Here is a 10430-nt window from a genome sequence, read left to right on the forward strand (position 1 = left end):
TAAGGTTAACTTGTGGGTGTAAACGATAGTTGTTTGGAAGAGTTATTTTAAATGTTTCGTCCTGAACAATAGCATATTTAGGCACTATGACCTAATAAGATTACGCTAATGCGAGAACCTGGAATTGAAGCCGAGGCCTTTAAGTCACTTTAAGATATATGGAATACAACTCTGATGCAGTAATAAAATCTATCTGTAAGCATAAACCACTTGATCATATTTTGTTGTAAAGTTTTATATATAGAAATTGATAACAGTATGTCACTCTTACGGGACAGAAATTAGATAGAAGGTTTAGAAAGAACAGACTAAGATATACTGTCCACACCACGCTCACACAAACACATTGGTTCGAGACCAAGCTAATTAACATTCATCACAATATGCAGTCATGGAAGAAAACAATAATATGACCATAACAATATTTGCCTACAATATAACAATGACATAATAATCCACGGATCATAGTAAATTGGTTTATTTTTATTCAAGAGAATCTAATAAATGATACATCTGAATATCAACAAATGAGCGTTCGTACGTAGTGGTGCATACTAATAATGTGCATTGAGTTTCTTCTGTGTGGTTGTAGTCCCGACGGTTCCAACTACCTGACGTACCTGAAATGGGAAAGAAAGAAATCATGATTAATCAGTGCCGCTGTACAAAAAAACACAGGATATTCTCGGATTCTCTTTTTATTTAAGGGCACACCATCTAGTCCGTCTACATTAGGTGATCAAAACTTCGCAGATGTTAATTAGTACTCAGGCTGATTAAGTGGGTATTAGCAATTGGTAGTCAAGACACGGCTGCACAATATGTGTGCATTGATTAAGAAATTTTTAAGTGCCTGTGAAATTATTGTCACAGCTCCCCCTAAAGAATGGTCATCAAATGAAATGAACGTATTGTATTATCTTGGGACGTTTCAAGCTTTGCCCTTAATAATGGTGAACATTGGTTCACCTCAGGCTATTTCTGCTTGAAATTTACCTTAGAGTATATTAATGTACATATTCATGGTTATTTTATGTAAGTCACAAAAAGAAACATGAAAACATCACTGTAAGCTTGTCAGATTGAGAACGTAAGAGAAAGGGTTCGAAAGGAAATGGAATATTTCATTAGCTATAAACTGCTGGCGAAATGTTAAATTCCGGCACTCGGCATGAAGAAATATAATCTTTTGACAGTAAAAGTGAAATATTAGTCGTGTCCCATTGCCTCTTGATGTAAGTGGAGGCAAAGCTAGTATAGATTATTTGTTTTTGCACTTCAGTCAAGTTTAATATTATACCGTAGTAGACGCAGATAAGATAGTTCGTGACCATTGCAATTATCCACTGAATGAAAAAACATACATATTATAATATATAAGCTTTCTAGACACTACTCTATACCACTTAAATGGAGAATATAGTCCATACAGAAAATCTAATGACCAACCAGTGTACATTAACACTCAATCAAACCACCATCCCACCCCAACAGTAATCCGTCACCTCCCGGCAGCAATAAGTATATAAACGAGTATCCAGCATCTCTTCCAGCAAAGACATGTTTGAAAAGCTGCACGTTTCTATAATAATGTGCTGCAAATCAGCGGCAATAATAGACAATTTAATATTTACGGAGACCCCATACATAGGTAACAAGAGAAACAATAGACAAAGAAGCATCATATGGTTTAACGACCATTGAGCAAGAGTGTTAAGTTAATCCGCAAGATGTTTATCCATCTTATTGAGACGCATTTCCATAAAGACAACACACTACGGAAGATCTTCAACAAAGGAAATGTGAAAATCAGTTAAGATGCATGCCATGTATATTAAGTATTTTGAAAGCCTACAATGAGGAAGTCAGTTCAGACGTTACAAAAGCACCTAATAAATCCTGCTGCAGTAGAGATCGTAAACAGTGTCCGCTCAATGGCAATTACCCATCAACCAACGTAATATACAGCGCACAAGTCACATCAAATAATAACAACGACACAAAACTGTACTTCGGGCTAGCAGAGAACTCATTGAAACAACGATTCTCAAACCACAAACATCCATTTACTCATAAGAGGCTCCATTACAGCTCAGAGCTATCAAAAAAAGTTTGAAATTTGAAGGAAATGAACCAACCACACAAAATTGACTGGGATATCATCTCACGGAGTGGATGCTCACACAAATGAGAAGAAACTTTATAATTTCTGTTTAAATGAGAAATTATGTATACTCAATGCAGAAAAGAGAATGCCAATGAACAAAACACAGTCTCCAAATGCCGACACGAAAACAAACATTTCCTCGCCAACTATAGATTGAAATAAACCTCTGTAAGAATAGTTTAGTCCGACGATCTTGTTACGTAATGAATACACAAACATTTTACATCGGTCGCCTGGTGATCACTGAGGAAGCGTGAAGCTCCGAGTAACGACTTATGACATCCTTATATATAAATTTGCGAGACTGACATAAATCCATTCATTAATACAGAATACTTTGAGGTATTTAAAAAAAGAAACTGAACATATAACAAACCACTTTTCTAAAAGAAGCTTAAAGACAATATATAAAATTGTTGATGTGAGATTAATGACAAATATATTGTGTTATATTTTACCTTAAAATTGAAAGTGGAACTGTTGGGGTTCCTGGTGGATAACCATTCTTCCGCCGGAGAGCTATCAAATACAGATTTACAGCAGTCGAGTTAGTTTTCATGATAACAGACAATGCTTTACAAGGAAAATCACACAAAAAAGTTTGAGAAATTAATGGCTACCTTATTGTTCTCACCTTTTACTTTTAAATGATTCGATATCAGAGGTGAGTATAGAAACGTCATGCTTTGCCCTCTAGCCCTTTCTTTACAAATACATATCTAGGTTTATGACATTTGGAACTTTCGAAGACACATTGGGAATTTATACTGTACATATTAATAAACCTATGTAGAGATTTTCTATTATGGTAATAAGAAAAATACACAAGGTATTTTTAATTGTATAATTGTTGTTACTTAAGGTAGAATACGCCTCGCGGACAAATTTCCATGAAAATCAAAGTTTCTTAATTCTATCCAAACTTTACCTTATGACAGATCATTTATGGTCCTTTTGAAATGATAACACATTTTGGGTCTGGCCGTCTTGTTTTCAAGTTAAGAAACTTTTCTTTTCTCATAGCACTTACACAGTATTCGTTATATTGGATTCTAAAATGACTAAATGTCGATATCACGACCTCTATTAAACAAATCATGTATGTATGTATGTATGTATGTATGTATGTATGTATGTATGTATGTATGTATGTATGTATGTATGTATGTATGTATGCATGTACGTGCGTACGTACGTACGTACTTTTGTGCGTATGTGCGTGTGTCTTGTTTGTTCTACATTTTATGAAAAAATGCATGGTAGTTTGTCAGTCTGAGCATTTTCTATTCTATTCTATTCTATTCTATTCTTTTCTATTCTATTCTATTCTGTTCTATTCTATTCTATTCTATTCTATTCTCAGTCATCTGTGTGCTGTGTGGGTATTTCTGGGTATCTTTATCCATAGATCAAAATGTTATGACTGACAGACAAACACAGACAGACAGACAGACAAACAAACAAACAGGCAGACAGACAGACAGACAGACAGACAGACAGACAGACGGGCAACGATCGATTGAGAATTTTTACCTTGAAACAAATCTTGCAGGGTACCTTGGCGACTTCCTCTAGATCCTCTCTGCGCTCTCCGGAATGCATTTTGATATATATTATCTACAATATTAACAAAAAGGACCGTTAAATACAATCATCAGAGCAAACGCGTTAAAACAGAGGATTTTAATAGAAATGTTTGTCATTGAATGACCAAAATGAGCACTTGAATTCAGTTTCTTTGCTAAATGATAGTCAACACATAAATTTGTTCAAGTCGCAATACTTCGGTGGTAATATTTACTTCTGGGGTGTTATACACGACCATACATATTTTTACATCAACATATAAGATATGATAATAGTTCATTATTATATAGTTTTCGTGATACCAAATTGCATTGTTTTTCTTTGTGTACGCTTTTAACAAAGATCAGTCTGGATATTTCCCAAAGAAAATCAGCATATTAATTTTGAATGAATTTGACAGTTTTAAGAAATAGATAGATGGACTCTGTTGTAGGTATCACATCGCTTTGCGTTCCGCACCGCAGCCTCTATGAGTACATTACACGATGTCATCAGATGACGGATTTGAAGCAATATCTGGCGATGTACGTTTTGATCAGATACACAAAGTATAGTTCCCAAAAGAATTCACCATCTTTATTTTTTACTTTCTTACTTTGTTTTTACCACTTGTTCTTTATATGTAAATTTAAACTCAAAGTGTTCAAGAAAGATACGCAGTTCGTTGAACAATCAATTTCTATTTATAGAACATTTAGGTCAAACCAAGTTTATAGTGTCTTAATATGTAAATCACTAGTATAATTAACTTGCAAAAAACGAAAGAAAGTACTAACAATAATGATGATGATGAATATAGGAGAGGGGCTTTGAGAAATCCAAGGGCACAAAATCCAAGTAATTTCAAAAGTGATCAGCGCCAGACTTTCAACATTTGACACTGTTTAGTACCACCTATTACAGTACATATAATTTGCTTGTCTTCATTTCATCATTTAACACACTGTGGTATTGAAAAAATGAAAAAGGTTTTAATAAGTTGCTTATTATGGATATATATATATATATATATATATATATATATATATATATATATATATATATATATATATATATATATATATCCATAATAAGCAACTTATTAAAACGTTTTATATATATATATATATATATATATATATATATATATATATATATATATATATATATATATATATATATATACATTGTATATTATATATTATATATCATTATTATTATTATATATTATTTATTATATATTATATATTATATATTTACCATTCTGTTCAATTATTCAGCTTGTATCCTTTAAAGGTTATCAAAATGTTAGAAGTCAGAATGTAAGTATTTCAATTCGCTGCACTGTAATCAAATCTGTGAGAAATACTTTTGAACACTGTAAACATTTTACCTTTTAGTTTTGTTTGCTTCTTATTTTCTGAAAACACCAACATTTCTTACAGTTTCCTAAAACCCTGTACTTTAACGATTGAATTTGAAAATTCATTTCTGTCATTTAGACGTCATATTTGCCATAATGACTTCAGAAGAAATAAATTAACTACTGTTATCTGGTTTTGTTAGATATAGATTAAAAAGAGACTCACTTTTAAATGAAGTGTTAACATACATTCAGTGTGTCATTACGTGTACTTATGTACATTGGTACTTCGAGTAGACTATACAATACACACAACGTAGATCAACAGTGCGACAACAAATACTACCAAACCAGAGAGACCTTAGAAATTTATATACGTTTTATTTTCGCAACTTAGTATCGTCTTCACAATAGTAAGGTCCCTGAAGGTTGAGTGGGAAACACTGTCAACATTAATATTTAATTTTAATCATTCTAGTTCTATTAAATCCGGTTGAGTTGAATAATTAATCCGAATATTCATAAACTCTGCATCTTCACGAGCAGAGTCAAATCCTTCTTGTTGCTTTAGAGAATGTATTATTTCTGACATATATACATATTCATTATGGGTAGCAGCATCAGCATCAGCAGTGGCTTCAGCAGTAGCCACAGCAGCAGCAGCAACAACAACCACCACCACCACCACCACCACCACCACCACCACAACAACAACAACAACAACAACAACAACAACAACAACAACAATCACCCATCCATCCGTCTCACCTACGTATTTTACATACTTCATTTCAGGCGAAATTCAAGATACCCAATGTTCAATCAGTAGCTAAACATACTTTGGATCTGTAATTAGACCGCGTTTCTAACTTGCCGGATATACAGTCTTTTTTTTTTTATCTTATAAAAGAGTTTTAGGCAGAAGGTCGACAGACAGCACACCAACAAAACATGCAGAGTTGGAGACATAACTACATGAAGTGTAACCATAGACAAGGAAACAATGTTTAATCTAGCCAGTAACCAGGACGCTCAAGCAAATCTTTATTTATTAGCAGACATTGACAAGATTTGGGATGGTATTTTTTTCTCAAAATGCAATGGGGTGGTCAGAACTTCGAATTGGTAAGGGCTGAAATCGTGATAAATGAGAATGATACGTGGTTTAGATACTATAAAGACTCAAACAAATTTACGTGAAGACGAAATATACTGGGATCAAAAATGTTCGTCAGCTTTTTTAGATCAAAGGCTAAAACGCTCAACCATTTCAAGTATTTAGCAACAAACTTTATATATGTCTGTGTTAACGTCCTCGCCAGCATTACTAATATTGTTACAAATGACATTTATGAATATATATTGCTATTACACATCAACCTTGAGTTATAGGATTCTCATGATTATATACATATTTTTTTTAAAAAACTAAACACATTAGTATATTAGGCCTGTTAGCGCATATTACGGATTCATATATGACATATTGTTTGCTTTCATTGATACAGTGTTATTAATCAATGCATAAGACCTTAAGCAAACAAAAACAACATATGTGTACGCATACTTATAGACAAGCCGAAAGGTCTCTTTGTTTCTGTGATACTTGCCGCATATGAACGTTTCATGATTTTTGTCGTTCAAAGAATACTACGGTCTAATCCAACACATATTAGAAGGATCGGTACAAGAAAAGTTGCCAAAAATTCAAATGTTTTGTACTTACTCAAAACCTCGGGATAATCTTCCTGGTACGTTCCTTCCCTCCATCCCTGTGTTACATCTAAAAGCAATATACATAGCAACAACAGCGACAGTCCCACAGGACAGGTCTTCTCCCAAAGTCGCATTACAGACGATTAGATCAGTTATACTTTTCTCTCTGTAGAATTAATATTAAAAAAATACAATCATTAGAGAAATGTCCGTAGTGAGTGATGTACACAACTGACAAGCTCAATGACTGAAACTGACAACGGACTATTGCATATTCATATTTATGCAAATACTGACCATCCAACGCAAAAATCCTGTGTCATCGCGACTTGAATTTCTATGACGTTGATATCAGCAGATTCGATGTATTTATCTCGAGACAACACATCAATTAACAATTTCCTCGATATTTACATTAACCGATGCAATGTTTTGCTATAAATATGCGAAGCAAGTGATGCCAACGCGATAATAGTTCGTGTAGATTCATATGAAACGATTAGACGGGTCAGCTGAAATTAATAATGGATGTTGAAATTTTCACTATACTTATGTACAGCCTTGGTTTTTTGATAGTACAATCTTATTAGCTAAATGGATAGACGGTTCCCTCTGACAACGTGTTATAGCTATACCTCCAGGTGTTATATCTTGATAGCGATCGATTCTTCTCCTTTTGTAATCTTGACGAAAGCCACAGTAATTAGTTAAAATGGCCGCATATATGAAATTTCGATTATGAGGTTTTGTGAAACTAGTTTATTTCTCTCCTCATTGAATTTACTTTTTCATGGTTATGATTGACGTTATCAAAACCTGAAGATTGCAAGTGGTTAAAAATCGGTCACTGAACAAATCACTTTCTGAGCTTTTCCAAAACCGGTCAATTTCCCTGTCTTCCTGCTAGTGTAGTAGGTGAAGGGACTTGCATCTTTTTACAAGAGGTAAACGTTCTTACCCTTGTGTTTGCTCGAAGAATTTTATTGCAATGAAATGTTATATACTCAAGTATTCTAGCGGTTATCTCAAGAAGACATGGTCGTGATACTAACATTTTCAGAAGATATAAAAGATGATTTAATGAAAGGAGTTCGTATGTAGTGTCTGTTTTAATAGAAGTAGATGACCATAGCTCTACTAGTATTTTCCCACACAGTTGGCATTTAGTCATAGCCTATTTCATTAACGTGATATGTATCACCTCATATATAATTCACATTATGTTGGAAAGGACCCGATCGGAAAGTGATTTTTAAAGGGCGTACATCTTGTACAAGACTTATTGACATTCACCTATAGGTCAGAAGTTTGTCAATTTATTAAAATCAATTATGAAAAATATAACAGAAAATTAGAGACAATTGTATGAAATGATGTTTTGTGTTGCTGCTTTAATGTAAAGTATCAAGTTTTACTTCAACTTCTATTAGACAGGTATAGCTATCATGGCGCTGCAAGCCAGCCAAAGGTGACATATAACATTGTAAAATATTTCAGAGTAGTAATGCACTAGATATTTATACACAGAAGTCCACAGACACAGACGGCCAGATTGAAATTACAGATCTATATTTTAAATCGCTAATAAAGGGACATTGCATAATTATTGAGCCAAAGTTCGATATCAATACAGTTTAAACAACGATCACTTACTATCATTCCAGGATGTTTACTCTAGTTAAATATTCATTCAAAAAACATGACAGGTGTTTTCCAACCTAATAATTCTTGTTACCTAAAAGTGATGATAATTTGAACACACACCAACACTCCATACGATGAATTAATTATGTAATTACTGAACAGAAAAAAACCCTGATCATATGGACACCATTACGACTTCAAACTAGACAAACGCAAGTTATGTAATATGTATTCTTTATAGCTATATTAAGTTAATTTTATGAATGAGGTTTTGATAACGGTCTCACACCAATTCAATTGTACAGTATCCTTTATCTTCCAAACCATATGCTTTTTAACCAACCGATTTATTGTGCTCAAGCTTACGTCCCTTCATCCACTGATTATCCATCTGGATGCTCCTCCACAAAAATAGTTAGAAAACTTCGACCACTGCATCGGATACAATCTTTTCGTTTTCACACATACGCAATAGAATTGCACGTTTATATCAAATAGTAAACTAGGCAGAAGAGTTTACTTGGTGGCTTAAACTGTTTTTGTAAAGCTGTCTGTTGATATGTATAGGTATGATATATACACTATCATGGTTGTGCTGGATCCAAAAAGGATATACTGTGGTATTTATCTTTTGAAGAGGTATTGTACAATAACATTGACTTTCTTACAACGAGACATTCTTCATTGGTGTATACATCATTAAGCTGTGTTGCACCTATACTTTGAACAAACTAACGATATCGGATCATTGAACGGCGTTACAGTGCTATTAGAAAGCTATTCTAGATGTAAACTTGCTATCAATGTAATATCTAGCATTTATTCGAAGTCGTTCTTTTACAAGCAAATAAGTAAACACGATTTAAAACAAAAACAAAACTCTCCACAGTGATACATGGTACATAGATGATATTTTACAATACTAAGTTGAGAAATATCAAAACGATGTTAAATTTAAGATTCTCGTCTTGAAATATGAGAAAGTTAATACTATTAAATAGTAAATGCCATACTATACATACCTGTACAGGTTTGTGCTGCTTTCAACGCGCATATATTGACAATGGCGATTTAAAAAATAAAATAAACAAATATATACATATAAAGTTGAAATGGTCTCACCTTTTCATACACACTTGGAACGGTCTTCGGGACTCTTCTCACACGTTCCCACTGACATATGACAAATTTCTATAGTTTCTGAGTGTTTTATAGCATTGCGGAATTCAGAAACAATGTGGGGAGACGAATAGCTATATAGTAGGTGATGATCACCGTGGGAGTGATAGAATATATCACTTATTAACCAAATGAATACAGTCAGTGCATTGAATAATGAATGACTTGTTGGTTTTTTCCCTAATGCTAAGTGAGGGACGACTGTATGAATTAATGTCGCTTATAGACGAATGCGCATTTTTCTTAATATCAAAATCAAGGCCATACTAGATAAGTTATATGTATTGCGTCAATCAGAATTTTTTTTCAGATACTGCTGTATACTGATACATGCATTGTTACAATCTGAGAACCTTTCAACGAAGGTATTATATTTCACAATACAGATTAGTTCAAAGCGAAAATACATTGACAATGCAAAATCACAATGAAATTTTAAATACCCTAAAGGAAATGTTGATTAATATAGATGAAGCGTAAGGCCGCAAGAAATCGTTCACATTACGGAGATGATTATATTAAGACAGACAATGAAAATATTGCTATGAGTTGGTGATGATAGGACTACGTATATAGGAAACATTAAAATGGCCAAGAGTATCCATTCATCCATCCATCCGTCCGTCCGTCCGTCCGTCTGTCCGTACGTACCGTACGTAGGTACATACATACATACATACATACATACATACATACATACATACATACACACACATACATACACACACGCACGCACGCACGCACGCGCACACACACACACACTCATACATACATACATACATACATACATACATA

General features: G+C 33.6%; 1 long non-coding RNA gene across 1 annotated transcript; it reads right to left on the reverse strand.

The window, feature by feature from the left end:
- Nucleotides 1-528: 528 nt before the first annotated feature.
- On the reverse strand, nt 529-9712 carry LOC144444133 (uncharacterized). Its single transcript, XR_013481823.1, has 5 exons — nt 9579-9712; nt 6823-6978; nt 3701-3784; nt 2626-2686; nt 529-620 (listed from the first exon to the last, which is right to left on the reverse strand). It is a non-coding gene; the product is annotated as an uncharacterized LOC144444133 (long non-coding RNA).
- Nucleotides 9713-10430: the final 718 nt, after the last annotated feature.

The sequence above is a fragment of the Glandiceps talaboti genome, chromosome 13 (genome assembly GCF_964340395.1).
Source record: "Glandiceps talaboti chromosome 13, keGlaTala1.1, whole genome shotgun sequence".
Taxonomy (NCBI): Eukaryota; Metazoa; Hemichordata; class Enteropneusta; family Spengelidae; genus Glandiceps; species Glandiceps talaboti.